The following is a 13,912-nucleotide window of genomic DNA, read 5'->3' as shown; positions in this document are numbered from 1 at the left end:
CTATCTATCTATCTCTCTCTCTGTCTATCTATCTATCTATTTATCTATCTATCTATCTGTCTATCTATCTATCTATCTATCTATCTATCTATCTATCTATCTATATATCTGTCTGTCTGTCTCTCTATCTCTCTGTCTATCTATCTATCTATCTATCTATCTATCTATCTATCATAGACAAAAACTACGAAGCGGTGACAGGAGCAAAAATCAACCGGGAAAAGTCAGTGGGCTTGCGACTCAGCACCTGGAGAAGCAAGCCCATGCCGTCCACCAGCGCCTCCGTCGTGGGACGCTGGACCGACGGCCCGGTTGAGTTGCTCGGGGTCTGGTTTGGTCCAGACCTCCAAGTGGAGAAGAACTGGAACGAGATAACGAGTAGGGTGGTCACTCTCGCCCGGCAATGGGCCAAGAGGAAACTGTCCCTAAAATGTCGGGCGGAGGTGGCGAACACGTACATCGCGTCCGTCATCTACTACCGCCTGACCGTCGTACCTTGTCCCGACCCTACCAGCACCAAACTACAACGCATCCTCTTTCGCTTCTTGTGGAAAGGATGCGTCCCGATGGTCAGGTGATCCATTTGCTGTCAACACCCGTTAAAAGGAGGGCTGGGTATGCCGTGGTTGATGATGCGCAGACACGCGCTGAGACTGCGACATCTCTGGCTCTATGTAGACGACGGTGAACAGGTGTGGTCGCCGTTTGTGAGGCACGCTTTCCCGCAGCTCGTCTCCATGACCGAACTGCAGTCGTGGATCAAAAAGAGGCCGAGGAAGGGCGAATGGCACCGCGAGTGTCGCGTTGCTCTCAAGCAACTCTGCCGTCCTGGGTCGACCTTGAGTGACTTCAACACAACCAAAGCATTCTATAGGGGTTTAGTGGAGGGGAGGTACGAAGACGAGCTCGGGGCGAACCTGGACGTCGACGAGGAGTACCTGACCCGCCTGTTCAGGACGACTTTCGGGCCAGGGCCCATGGACAACTTCCAGAGATCCCTGGCCTGGCAGTGCTACCGAGAAGCGCTACCCGTTCGGGATAAGCTCTACAGACACGGCTCGAGAAACACGGGGCCGACCTGCCCGAGATGCGGTCAGAGCGACGAAACCGTTCTGCACGCACTCGTGCAGTGTCCAACAATTTCCGACCTGTGGGCTTATGTCGAACAACTGCTGTCACGTGTGGGACGAGTTGGTTTATCAGCTGAGTCTATCGTTAATATTGTCACGCCTCCCTCCTTCAAACGGGAAGGAAGAGCTATTTTCATCATCCTTGTGGCTATGGCGAAAGAATGTATCTGGTGGACGCGTCTGAAAGGATTGGAGACAAACACTTTCCTCTCTGGTCAATCTCTCATCAACTTCTTCAAGTACCACTTGAAAAGGAAAGTGAGAGTAGAGAGGCAAGTTTTGTCTAGCGAATGTTTTAAAAAAGATGGGTGAATATAGCAAGAATGGCACGTATGAATGACGAAGCCACCTTGAGCATGATCCTATGAACCCAGAAATTGAAAACAGAGAGTTGCTTATTTGCAAAAAAAAAAAAAAAGAAATATAACATGTGACTCCATTGACCGAGGTTACCGTTATCTTTTCCGTAGGCTTTTCTTTCCACGGGTAAACCTCACCTGTCCTCCCCTTTACACTTCATATTGACATTTCTGTGATAACGATCCCTATTGATCAAATTTTTTTTTTCCTCTCCCCCTTTTTTTTAACCCCCCTTTTTTTGTCCTCTTTCTCTCCTTTTACGATCCCTTTTGATCGAAACTCCCCCTTCCTTTTTTTTTTTTTTTAAACCTTCAAAAGAAAAGCTCTACCTTGTAATTTGTTCTATCTGTGTGCAGCCCTGTGTGGCTAATAAAGAAACATATCTATCTATCTATCTATCTATCTATCTATCTGTCTGTCTCTCTATCTCTCTCTCTGTCTATCTATATGTCTGTCTGTCTCTCTATCTCTCTCTCTGTCTATCTATCTATCTCTCTATCTGTCTGTCTGTCTCTCTATCTCTCTCTCTGTCTATCTCTCTATCTATCTATCTATCTATCTATCTATCTATCTATCTATCTGCTCTCACAATGGACGGATGCTAGTCATATCGGCTCCACGTAAGTTGGCCACTTTTACATGTTTAAAACTGCTTGTTGTCAAATATTTTGTTTTAATCGTCGTGCAATTTCATTCACTAAAAAACCTGAGAATTATTCACGTAGAATTCCGCCCCTGTATGGGCGAAATTACAAAAAAACTTTCAAAACTTTCGTGGGTTTTTTAGCCATTTTTCATTTTGAAAATGGCAACTAGAAACCACGTGGCTAGCCCGCCAGTCATGCAGAACGGTAGCAAAACACTATTGCTACCACTAGCTGCTAAACATCGCAGCGTGAACACCGCTGTCACCACCATCACCACCACCAACAACAACAACAACAAATCTAACGTCGCATTCACCATCGCCGCGACCAAAGACATTAACTTAGATTTCCCCTCACTCCCCACACCACTTGTTGATGATAAAGGGACAGAGAAAGGGATTTCAAAAATGAATACAAACGAAAACATGAATGCCAGCACCACCACCATCACCACCACCATCACCACCAACAACAACAACAACGAAATTGGCACAAAGTCGCCTACCAAAGACAACACCGCCAACACCAACACCACTACTACGACGTCAAATGCTACATCAAGCCTTCTGCTGCTAATACCGCCAACACCAACACCACTACCATGACTTCAATTAACACTGCCACAATTAACACTTCTACTGCCAAATTCAAAACGAATTTTGCGGACGTAACAAAACAAAAAAGAACAATTGTAACATTCACCACACAAGAGATAAACCGCACAAAGGCACTCTTCTCCAAAGAAGGAGACAAATTGCACCTTCACATTCCACAACACATTGTGGAAAACACACAAAAAAAACAATAATTTATAAAGTAATAAACAAAAAAACAAGAACAGAAAATGCACCGCAGGAAAAAATCGAAAATGCCTTCGTCCATCATGGGACTCCAAGGAATATATCAGCTGGGGAAACAAATTTGGTACAGTCCAAGTACGTTTCCTCAACGAAAGTTTAGCAAAACGTTTTTCCACATTGGAGCTACATTCGGACGACTTGGTAATGATACCAGTCTATTTAAACAAAAGGGTCACGAAAGTCCAAATAAAAAACATACCATTTGATGTCGAAACACAATGGTTGGTCTCTGCCATCTGCTTTGAAATGTCAGAGACAATGTCAGAGACAAACATCCTGGAAATCGCGGTTCTAGGAGAGAAAGACTGTGGGCAAATCAATCGAATTCCTGCTTCAATTGGATGAAGCAGCAAGAGAGAGAGAATACCCACCGCTATAGAACTGCCAGGAGGCTACAAACTCTATATAGTGGTAGAGGGCAGGCGACCACGCTGCTATTTGTGTGGAAGCGAAACACACTTGAAAAAGACGTGCCCAACCACTGCACACCAAGAGCAACAACAACAACCACTACCACAACCAAAGCACTCCGGAAAAAAAGCTCTACTACCCACACCACCATCAACACAGAAGACAAGAGAAGCACACCAAGCTAATCCGTCATCAACCAAAAACCACTCGACACCTGAAAAAATACCACACCACCATCAACAGCAAAACCCAAAGGAACAGAAAAACAAAGAAAACACACACAAACTGATCCCCCATCCCTTATACCGCACTCAACACACAAAAGCACTCAACAACCAACAACAACGAAAACAACAACACAACCACTTACACAGACATACATAGAAGCCCACAACATACCCCTACCCCCTTCTGATTCCTCAGAAATTTCGTCGGAAGACGAAACCAGTGAGGAATGGCAAATAGCTACAAAAAGAAGGAAAATAAAGAGCAGAAACACAACCAAACCAAATGCAAACACGAACAAAGCAGGGGGACATACATCTCCCGAAGACATTTCAAAACCCAACGCAAACAACAGCCACACCAACACCACAAAAACATATACAGCAAACATGCTCACAGCCATAGACACCAAAAACACAAATTTGATGGAATACATCCAATCAAAAACAAACATAACAGAAGATGACATAAAAACAAACAATCACCCATACACAACACCACCAGACCACATCAAAATATTACACATCTCCAAAAGTCTGCACCACACACTCAAAGGCATTTTCCCCAGTGCGGTTGGTAAATGCCAAAAATATCTCACAAAGAAACTGTACTGGGATCTTCTCGAGGACAAACCAACGGAGGAGAAAGCAAAAACTTTCGAGCAGTAAGTAACCTCTGTATTCTAATTCATTAGAACTATGATCAAGATTGGTTGTGTAAATGCGCGTGGCTTGGGGTCCCCTTGGAAACAAGGGTACCTCTTAAATGACATAAAGTCACATAAGTTAGAAATCATAGCCATCAGCGAGACCAGACTCCACAATCCGCGGGCCCTAAAGACCATGTTTGGCGGACAATTCAACATTTATTTTTCCCCCTGTCTGCCGAGAATGGGCGGTAGTGGCACCGCGGTACTTTTTCACAAGAGTCTGGATCTCAAAGTAAGGACAATATTCGTAGACCCGGAGGGTAGACTGGTCGTCCTGGATGTCGACGGCAGCAATGGGTGCGCTTTTCGACTCGTATCAGTTTACGCACCGCCTAACAGGTCGGGCGGATTTCTTTCAACGTCTAGAAGTTTTCTTGGGAACGTCTCGTCCTTTACTCTTAGTGGGGGATTGGAATGCTACCTTGGACACGCATGTAGACTACGTGGGTAGAGATAGGAATAGACGGGGATGCAAATGCCTCAGAGACCTGCTCAGACGCTTTCAACTGTCTGACAGGTTCCGACTAGACCACCCGAATGCGCCAACGTGGACATGGAGCAACCGCATCGGGTCGTCGAGATCGTATCTAGATAGGATACTGTGTAGGACAGTAGATAGAGATAGCATAGGATGTCCACAATTCCACATAGTCAGCTACACGGATCACAAACTTGTGACATGTACGCTAGACTTAGGTAAGACACTTAGGCAGGGTCCCGGATACTGGAAACTAAACGCGTCTTTCCCATCGAGACAAGTTTTCAGAGACCGGATTAGCACACTAGTAAAGAGGGCTTTGACGGGAGCCATCATCAACAACAAATGGTGGTTGCCCTCAAGAGAGCAGTAAAAGCAGAAGCGATTAGGTACAGCAAAGCACTAGCCATAGATAGAAATAGAGTAGAGGGTGAGCTAGTTAAGAAGCTAGAAGAGGCAATTAGAAGCGGCATCGCATCCGACGTTTTGGCGGCGAGGTTGGCCCTCGACCAACACTTCAACGCCAAACACGAAGGATGTGCTGTCAGAGCTAGAATGCGTGCTCTAAGGAACGAAGGTGTTGGAGCCGCGAGAGAGGCCCGGGTGGCAGAGGCGCAACAGGGCAACAAAGCCACCATTCGGTCACTGGTAGATGAACAGGGGCGCGAATTGCTCGAGCCAAGTAAAATGTGTGAGGCCTTTCAGCAGCATTTTGCCCGACTGTTCGGAACGAGTGGAGGGCAAGAACGTAGGGTGGACTTCAGTGCCTACCTACATAGCCTACCACGACTCTCGACAAGAAAGGCAGGGTGCTGCGAAGGTGCCATCACGGCGGCGGAAGTGCGGGAAGCGATGGCAGAATGCTCGAGGGACAAATCACCGGGTTTGGATGGTCTACCCTACGAGCTTTACAATTGTATGCCAGACTTGTTTGGAGATCTCTTGGCGGCGGTGTACTGCAACTGGCAGCAAAACGGGAGCATTCCTGGTTTTGTGAGCCGAGGAGCCGTAACACTGCTGAAGAAAGATCTAAACAAGGGAAATGTAATAGATAACTTTAGGCCCATCACTCTGCTTAATGCAGACTTGAAAATTTTGGCCAAGGTGCTAGCCAAGAGGTTGGCGCTTGTCATCGAGAAACTGGTCGTCAAGGCGCAAACATGCGCCGTGCCAGGCCGGACCATCCATGATAACCTCCATCTGATGCGCTACATCATAGACAGGGTAGTTAACGAACCTGGCATGGGTGGGGCCCTGATCAACTTGGATCAATCGAAAGCTTTTGATAGGGTAGACCATCGATACTTGGGGGCAGTCCTGAGAGCGGCTGGTTTCGGTCCCGTCTTCCGCGGCTGGATAGCTGCCTTGTACAGAGGCATCCGTTCGGTAATTCGCGTAAATGGACATCTATCGAGACCTTTCGACATTGCACGTTCGGTCCGTCAGGGATGCCCCCTCTCGGCGCTTCTATACGTATTGACTCTTGAGCCACTACTGCGGAAGCTGGCGACTCTAAGGGGCATCCCGCAAGAATTGGGATGCGGGACGAGCGTGTCTGCATACGCGGACGACGTCACCGTCATAGTGTCTAGCCACGAGCACATCGAGCTGGTCGGCGAGACACTGAAAAACTACGAAGCGGTGACAGGAGCGAAAATCAACCGGGAAAAGTCAGTGGGCTTGCGACTAGGCACCTGGAGAAGCAAGCCCATGCCGTCCACCAGCGCCTCCGTCGTGGGACGCTGGACCGACGGCCCGGTTGAGTTGCTCGGGGTCTGGTTTGGTCCGGACCTCCAAGTGGTGAAGAACTGGAACGAGATAACGAGTAGGGTGGTCACTCTCGCCCGGCAATGGGCCGAGAGGAAACTGTCCCTAAAAGGTCGAGCGGAGGTGGCGAACACGTACATCCCGTCCGTCATCTACTACCGCCTGACCGTCGTACCTTGTCCCGACCCTACCATCACCAAACTACAACGCATCCTCTTTCGCTTCTTGTGGAAAGGATGCGTCCCGATGGTCAGGCGATCCATTTGCTGTCAACACCCGTTAAAAGGAGGGCTGGGCGTGCCGTGGTTGATGATGCGCAGACACGCGCTGAGACTGCGACATCTCTGGTTCTATGTAGACGACGGTGAACAGGTGTGGTCGCCGTTTGTGAGGCACGCTTTCCCGCAGCTCGTCTCCATGACCGAACTGCAGTCGTGGATCAAAAAGAGGCCGAGGAAGGGCGAATGGCACCACGAGTGTCGCGTTGCTCTCAAGCAACTCTGCCGTCCTGGGTCGACCTTAAGTGACTTCAACACAACCAAAGCATTCTATACGGGTTTAGTGGAGGGGAGGTACGACGACGAGCTCGGGGCGAACCTGGACGTCGACGAGGAGTACCTGACCCGCCTGTTCAGGACGACTTTCGGGCCAGGGCCCATGGACAACTTCCAGAGATCCCTGGCCTGGCAGTGCTACCGAGAAGCGCTACCCGTTCGGGATAAGCTCTACAGACACGGGTCGAGAAACACGGGGCCGACCTGCCCGAGATGCGGTCAGAGCGACGAAACCGTTCTGCACGCACTCGTTCAGTGTCCACAATTTCCGACCTGTGGGCTTATGTTGAACAACTGCTGTCACGTGTGGGACGAGTCGGTTTATCAGCTGAGTCTATCGTCAATATTGTCACGCCTCCTTCCTTCAAACGGGAAGGAAGAGCTATTTTCATCATCCTTGTGGCTATGGCGAAAGAATGTATCTGGTGGACGTGTCTGAAAGGATTGGAGACAAACACTTTCCTCTCTGGTCAATCTCTCATCAACTTCTTCAAGTACCACTTGAAAAGGAAAGTGAGAGTAGAGAGGCAAGTTTTGTCTAGCGAATGTTTTAAAAAAAGATGGGTGAATGTAGCAAGAATGGCACGTATGAATGACCAAGCCACCTTGAGCATAGTCCTATGAACCCAGAAATCGAAAACAGAGAGTTGCTTATTTGCAAAAAAAAAAAAAAAAAAGAAATATAAAATGTGACTTCATTGACCGAGGTTACCGTGGTCTTTTCCGTAGGCTTTTCTTTCCACGGGTAAACCTCACCTGTCCTCCCCTTTACACTTCATATTGACATTTCTGTGATAACGATCCCTATTGATCAATTTTTTTTTTTCTCCCCCCTTTTTTTTTAACCCCCCTTTTTTTTGTCCTCTTTCTCTCCTTTTACGATCCCTTTTGATCGAAACTCCCCCTTCCTTTTTTTTTTTTTTAAACCTTCAAAAGAAAAGCTCTACCTTGTAATTTGTTCTATCTGTGTGCAGCCCTGTGTGGCTAATAAAGAAACATATCTATTATCTATCTGTCTGTCTGTCTCTCTATCTCTCTCTCTGTCTATCTATCTATCTATCTATCTATATCTATCTGTCTGTCTGTCTCTCTATCTCTCTCTCTGTCTATCTATCTATCTATCTATCTATCTATCTATCTATCTATCTATCTATCTATCTATCTGTCTCTCTTCGCTTCTTGTGGAAAGGATGCGTCCCGATGGTCAGGCGATCCATTGCTGTCAACACCCGTTAAAAGGAGGGTGGGCATGCCGTGGTTGATGATGCGCAGACACGCGCTGAGACTGCGACATCTCTGGCTCTATGTAGACGACGGTGAACAGTGTGTCGCCGTTTGTGAGGCACGCTTTCGCAGCTCGTCCATGACCGAACTGCAGTCGTGGATCAAAAAGAGGCCGAGGAAGGGCGAATGGCACCGCGAGTGTCGCGTTGCTCTCAAGCAACTCTGCCGTCCGGGTCGACCTTAAGTGACTTCAACACAACCAAAGCATTCTATAGGGGTTTAGTGGAGGGGAGGTACGACGACGAGCTCGGGGCGAACCTGGACGTCGACGAGGAGTACCTGACCCGCCTGTTCGGGACGACTTTCGGGCCAGGCCCATGGACAACTTCCAGAGATCCCTGGCCTGGCAGTGCTACCGAGAAGCGCTACCCGTTCGGGATAAGCTCTACAGACACGGCTCGAGAAACACGGGGCCGACCTGCCCGAGATGCGGTCAGAGCGACGAAACCGTTCTGCACGCACTCGTTCAGTGTCCAACAATTTCCGACCTGTGGGCTTATGTCGAACAACTGCTGTCACGTGTGGGACGAGTCGGTTTATCAGCTGAGTCTATCGTCAATATTGTCACGCCTCCTTCCTTCAAACGGGAAGGAAGAGCTATTTTCATCATCCTTGTGGCTATGGCGAAAGAATGTATCTGGTGGACGCGTCTGAAAGGATTGGAGACAAACACTTTCCTCTCTGGTCAATCTCTCATCAACTTCTTCAAGTACCACTTGAAAAGGAAAGTGAGAGTAGAGAGGCAAGTTTTGTCTAGCGAATGTTTTAAAAAAAAGATGGGTGAATGTAGCAAGAATGGCACGTATGAATGACGAAGCCACCTTGAGCATAGTCCTATGAACCCAGAAATCGAAAACAGAAAGTTGCTTATTTGCAAAAAAAAAAAGAAATATAAAATGTGACTTCATTGACCGAGGTTACCGTGGTCTTTTCCGCAGGCTTTTCTTTCACGGGTAAACCTCACCTGTTCTCCCTTTACACTTCATATTGACATTTCTGTGATAACGATCCCTATTGATCATTTTTTTTTCCTCTCCCCCCCCCCCCTTTTTTTTTTTTTTTTAACCCCCCTTATTTTTGTCCTCTTCCTCTCCTTTTACGATCCCTTTTGATCGAACCTCCCCCTTCCTTCTTTTTTTTTTTTTTTTTAATACCTTCAAAAGAAAAGCTCTACCTTGTAATTTGTTCTATCTGTGTGCAGCCCTGTGTGGCTAATAAAGAAACATATCTATCTGTCTCTCTATCTCTCTCTCTATCTATCTATCTATCTATCTATCTATCTATCTATCTATCTGTCTGTCTGTCTGTCTGTCTATCTCTCTCTCTGTCAATCTATCTATCTATCTATCTATCTATCTATCTATCTATCTATCTATCTATCTATCTGTCTGTCTGTCTGTCTCTCTCTCTATCTCTCTCTGTCTATCTATCTATCTATCTATCTATCTATCTATCTATCTATCTATCTATCTTGTCCTCTTTCTCTCCTTTTACGATCCCTTTTGATCGAAACTCCCCCTTTTCCTTTTTTTTTTTTTTTTAAACCTTCAAAAGAAAAGCTCTACCTTGTAATTTGTTCCATCTGTGTGCAGCCCTGTGTGGCTAATAAAGAAACGTATCTATCTATCTATCTCTCTGTCTGTCTGTCTATCTCTCTATCTCTATCTCTGTCTATCTATCTATCTATCTGTCTGTCTGTCTCTCTATCTCTCTCTCTGTCTATCTATCTATCTATCTATCTATCTATCTATTTATCTATCTATCTATCTGTCTGTCTGTCTCTCTATCTCTCTCTCTGTCTATCTATCTATCTATCTATCTATCTGTCTGCCTCTCTCTCTCTCTCTCTCTGTCTATCCATCTATCTATCTATCTATCTATCTATCTATCTATCTATCTATCTATCTATCTGTCTGTCTGTCTCTCTATCTCTCTCTCTGTCTCTCTATCTATCTATCTATCTATCTGTCTATCTATCTATCTATCTATCTGTCTGTCTGTCTGTCTCTCTATCTCTCTCTCTGTCTATCTATCTATCTATCTATCTGTCTATCTATCTGTCTGTCTGTCTCTCTATCTCTCTCTCTGTCTATCTATCTATCTATCTATCTATCTATCTATCTATCTATCTATCTATCTATCTATCTATCTATCTGTCTGTCTGTCTCTCTATCTCTCTCTCTGTCTATCTATCTATCTATCTATGTGTCTATCTATCTGTCTGTCTGTCTCTTTATCTCTCTCTCTCTCTCTATCTATCTATCTATCTATCTATCTATCTATCTATCTATCTGTCTGTCTGTCTCTCTATCTCTCTCTGTGTCTATCTATCTATCTATCTATCTATCTATCTATCTATCAATCTAACTATATATATATATATATATATATATATTATAATATATATACAATATATATATACATATATATATATGTATGTATACAGATCATCATCATCATCATACTTGCTTGGCTCCGATAGATTATATTGAGGCAAATTTCCTGCAGCTGGATGCTCTCCCTATCGCCAACCTTCTCCTCTTCTTTTCAAGGAACCTAACATTTGCCAAGAACTAGACATGTTCCCGCAGAATGTTGGAAATAAGAGACCCTGCTTATATGACAGTGGCACTCATTTACAACTATCACACAGATGTCAAGACAAAGAGACACTCACACACACACAAGCGTATACGCACTCACATATAAGATGAATACTCATATATATATATATATACATACACACACAATGAAGTCTGTGTGTGTCTGTGCGTATATATATGTATGGATATATACATACATACACATATATATATATATGCAGATATATATATATATATATGGTGTGTGTGTGTGTGTGTGTGTGTGTGTCTATGCATTGAGATATGTATATATTTATACACACACACACACACATATATATATATATACATATAAAGTAAGAAATTATAAGATGAATATATTTCTTTCACCAGTTACATCGTTTCACAGAAATTTTTGTGTATGATAAATCTTTTTACATGTCTGCATTAGTGTATAGGTTATAAATCATACAGTGCCATCATACAATTTACAAAGTAAAACAGGTATAAATGACAAGCACCTCAGTTCATAGAATATCATGTTTACATCCATTCTTCAATGCAATATACATATACAAGAAGAGAATTTTATTTTTAAAATATTAATGTATGGAAGACAATAATTTACAAAACAGTTTTTTATAGAAGAGAGAAGCTGATTTAGTAAGATATCAAAAAGGAAGTAGTAAATATACATACATGCATATACACTTATATATATATATATATATATATATATATACATATATATATATATATACTTATATATGAATGTATATAAAAAGAATTGGGGTGGTTTATGGGATTACCCTGGGTTTCCCATCAATAAAGGGTTTAGCTTTGTACCGGATCGTAAGGCCCCAAAACCTGTTGGCCTAAGACCTCTTCAAAATATGGAAGGGGAAAAGCCTTGGATTTACGTTTTCTGCAAAAGATCCTTTCAGCTCCCTGGCAAGAGATCATCCCAGTGACCATGTGGTTTCTATTAAATACCTCACCATTGAAGCGTTTCTACATATTCACTGAAACCACGGGTCTCCCATAAATATGAAAGAATTTGACCTCGGATACTCCAGCAATAACATCCCCACGTCATCCAACGAACTATACACCCGTATGCAGCTGGAAAAGCTATTGGACGGGATTAGGCGTATGAGGTGTAGGGCTTTTCCAACCTCCATATTTGGAAGAGGTCTTAGGCCAACAGGTTTTGGGGTCTAATGATACGCCATGAAGCTAAATCCTTTTTGGACCGGAAACCAAGGGTAATCCCGGAAACCGGCCTTCCCCAGTTTTAAAATATACACTGCTCTACATCTTAGAGTGTGCTTCTTCTCCGGATTTATCTTTTCTACAATCAAAACAAATATATACACAGATATGTCATTATTCAGTTTATTTCCAGATATTCTATTTTTCACTTTACGTCAACATCCGCTGGACAGCTAAACTATGCATAGTTTCTCTATGTATGTATGTATGTATGTATGTATGTATGTATGTATGTATGTATGTATATGTGTGTATGTATGTATGTATGTATGTATGTATATCTGCACACACATACACACACACACGTAGTGATATAATTGTCATTTAGTCTACCTCAGGAATTTCACGGTTTTTTGAGTTTTATTACAAATGGGGTATTGGGAAATGGTGTATTGACCCATTTTGCATCGGACGCTTGTGGGTTGGATACTGTATAATCGGATGTGTTGCATCCTCCAGTGCAGATGCATCTCATCTGGTGTCTTGTTTTACAGAAGAAACCTCACTAAATATTCTCGGTTTCGCTTGGCATGTTGTTGCCAGGAGGTTGTTGGCTATAATGCTATAATCCAAGAACCTACTGACAACAACAATATACAAAGCGACACCGAGAACTCTCCCACCCGCAAGGAATCGATGCAAGATGGGTCAAACCAATGGTTGTGATGGATAAAGTTTCTCGTGAATTTCATTTTACATATTCCTCATTCAACATATATATTTATATATCCAACAGTAATGTATATAAATCTCTCCCTCTCTCTCTCTCTCTCTCACTATATATATACATATATATATATATTATATATATTATATATATATATATATTATATTTGAGTGTGTCTCTGTGTATGTGTGTGTGCACGCGCATTAATTTCATGGTGGTGGACACTAACCACCTCAACAGTTTTATGAACCTCTTATTAATTATAGCAACATCAAAAGTATACTTTAGAAATTTCAATTCTTCTTTACTAGTCTTGATCTGTTAATCATGTGTTCACTCGTGTTCAGCTCCCCTAAAACTTACTATAGTTAGGAAGAAAGGTAGATTAAGCTGAAACAATCTATTTAGGACATCTTTATCCTGTCAAGAACACATTCTCATAGCAACATCTAGAGGATCTTACGAAGGTTGATTTTACGGACAAACATCAAATGTACATGATCAGTTTGATCAAGTATACAGTAGAAGACAATAATGACACATTCATATCCATCCTGATTTTCATGTAAATTTTCATTTTCTATTTTTACTTCCACAAAGGGTTCACTTCAGTTGGACATTAAGAACAAAATGGAAAGGACACCATTGCTTGAAGCCGTTTCCCAGGGTCACCTCGGAATGACACACCTGTTAATAGCCCTGGGTGCAAATGTAAATGCTGTTGATGGTGAAGGTAACAGTTGTTTGCACCTAGCCATGGCAACAAAACATTTTTAATTCCAGGGTGCACCCTTGGATTTAAACTAAACGAAGTAAGTTTTAAAATTGTTTGTGTATATACATGCGTGTGTGTCTGTGTGTGTGTGTCTGTGTGTGTGAGTGTGTGTGTGTCTGTGTGATTTTGTATATTTGGGAGTCTTTGTGGGAGTGTGAGAGAGAGAGACAGGCAGACAGACAAACTTTGCT

General features: G+C 43.6%; 1 long non-coding RNA gene across 1 annotated transcript in view; it reads left to right on the top strand.

Annotated features, from left to right (window-relative positions):
* LOC118761859 overlaps positions 1-13,705 on the top strand; it is a 15,273-nt gene extending 1,568 nt beyond the window's left edge. The window contains exon 2 of the long non-coding RNA XR_004997688.1: positions 13,547-13,705. This is a non-coding gene — a long non-coding RNA (uncharacterized LOC118761859). The remainder of the gene's footprint in view (positions 1-13,546) is intronic.
* Positions 13,706-13,912: the final 207 nt, after the last annotated feature.

This window comes from Octopus sinensis, unplaced genomic scaffold (genome assembly GCF_006345805.1).
Source record: "Octopus sinensis unplaced genomic scaffold, ASM634580v1 Contig18094, whole genome shotgun sequence".
NCBI lineage: Eukaryota > Metazoa > Mollusca > Cephalopoda > Octopoda > Octopodidae > Octopus > Octopus sinensis.
This window is presented reverse-complemented; position numbering and strand designations above follow the sequence as displayed.